Genomic DNA, 2417 nt, shown 5'->3' with positions numbered 1-2417 from the left:
TCAACTTTTCCTTCCCAATCGATGTACCTATCTGGATCGTTGTCTTCTTTGAAAGATGGGATCATGAACTTTTGTTTTGCAAAGAGTTCGAGTGCTTGGACACGTGGTTGTTCTCGCCTAGGTACCAAAAGTTCAACATTATTTGGTCTTGGATTCTGGTTTGATAGATCTAGTTGTGGTTCTTATCTTTCTCTCACGGTTTCATCAAATCTTTGAACTTGAGTCGTGATTCGGGCAAGTGCAGCTAAGATAGTTGTGTGTCTTGTTGTTAATGTCACCCATCCTGAAATCATAACACTCAAAATAAAATTTTAAAGTAAAATAAAAAATAAAGGAAAGAAAATTCAACAGAGCAAAAAACCTCACAAGTCACTCCAAGAAAGTAACACAATAAGAGGCAAGTAAGCCGAACTTGTACTCTTTAAAAATCACTTTACCAAGTAGTCTTCTACAGTTCGTATCTGAGTTTGACAACTAGCAAGGGCGATAAGAAAAACTTAAAAGATCTAAGAGGCCAAACAAAGGTTAGACTCTAAGAGAACGAGAACTCAAAGAAGGAAGAAGTATGCAAAATCTATAGTCCTACTAACACAAGGAAGATAATGTGTTAGATAATGAAAAAATAAATAAAAAGGAAACACAAAAGACCCTAAAGCACTAAGAGTCAAAGAAAAAAGGAACCAAACCATAAAACCTAGAAAAATCCGGATCAACTTGAGCAATGTTTTAGAGGGGGTTACCGGTGTCACAAAATTTTGGAAAATTTCTTGAATGTCTTTCGATGCGCCAAAAAACCACCTGTATAATTTCAGAACCAAATACTTTCAGTATTATCCAGTAGACTATATTGAACGGTGAGTCGTCAAACAATCTATTTTTCGTGATCACTTTGTTTGAAGATGTTCTTGATCTCCAAAACTTTTAATTTTTTTGAATGATCTTGAATATATAAAGTTGCAATATGAAAATTTTAACCACGAAATTCCACCTGTATAATTTTTATGAAATTCGACAAGATTCTAGACCGAATATGTCGATGAAACTTGAATGATTTATTTGAATGCTCTAATAAACTTTGATTGTAGTGATATTTGGCCTGGAGATTACTATTAGAATGAATATGATATCTGGAGAAAATAAGCCCTAAATTCTTTCATTTTAAATTTTTCAATTTTTGTGACATTTTTTTGGCTTTTTAATTTTTCTTTTTCTTTTTTTTTCTGGCCTTTTTCTTTCTTTTTTAAAAAAAGTAAAATAACAAGAAGAATTTGAATATAAATTAAAATAACCTAAAACGATGAATCATTTGTGAACTAGCTTTGTTGGAGTACCTTGACAGTTTTATGTACAAGAACAAGAAATATCACTTGTTTCTTTCCTAGAATTGGCCTAAATCTGATACCAATTGATAGGCAAGTAGTGGCGGATTAATGAACGTTTCTCTTGTTGAAAAATCAAACCTAGAAAGCTCTATACTCGATGAAGAACAATGGGCAATTAATAGGGGAAGGTGGTGGTAGCAAGTAGGGTACTTAGGGTTTATTTTAGGTGCTGGAAATAAGGTAAGAAATAAGATTAGAACAAGATAAAAAAAAGATAAAGAAATTGAAAATAAAGTATGATAACCAAGAAATCAAAAGATCTCCCTTATTAAGGTGAATGGTAAAGATGGTGATGGTGATGATGGATTTGTGGAACATAGATGGATAAGTGTCCTATCGAGCCCTCCTAGTCACATTGAAAAGGGAAACATGATAAATAGGAGTGTGAAGATTTATCTCCCTCGCAAGAACTTGAATGAACTACAGGAGAATAAGCTTGAAAGGCACAAGGCAATCATCAATTGCAAAAACGAACTCTCGTTGTGTTATTAATAAAAGAAATCTGATTTACAAAGTTGAATGAAGCCTCCTTTATATAGGGGCCGAGTTCTAAAGGTCCTAAATAACTAATGAATAAAATAATAACAAACTAAACATGTCTTAACTCTAATTCCTAATAAAATAATAATAACTAAAAATAATGTTTTAACTAATCCTTAATTCCTAATAAAATAATAAATCTAATCCTAAAAGAAAATTCAACATCCAATATTAAATTATATTACAAATAATCAATATAAATATTGAATATTCGTAATATTTACGAAATCATGTATTAATCTCGTATAGGAATTTATGCATGCGTTGTCTTCACTTAAATGAACGTATCTTGAGTTCCCGATATCAGATTGATCCAATTCAAAAACCGTTAGAAAGATAAGACGCAGACAGTTGTATCTCAAGAGACATGTTAACCAAATAAGATCAAGATCTCATTCAAAAAGTCATTACAAGTCTGCCGCTGTTCTGATATTCTTTTCCAAAGTTTGGACGAGTGGATTATTTGGAAGAGTTATTACTTCTTCCTTTAATGTG

Source organism: Hibiscus syriacus, unplaced genomic scaffold (assembly GCF_006381635.1).
Source record: "Hibiscus syriacus cultivar Baekdansim isolate YM2019G1 unplaced genomic scaffold, ASM638163v2 tig00003454_pilon, whole genome shotgun sequence".
NCBI lineage: Eukaryota > Viridiplantae > Streptophyta > Magnoliopsida > Malvales > Malvaceae > Hibiscus > Hibiscus syriacus.
This window is presented reverse-complemented; position numbering follows the sequence as displayed.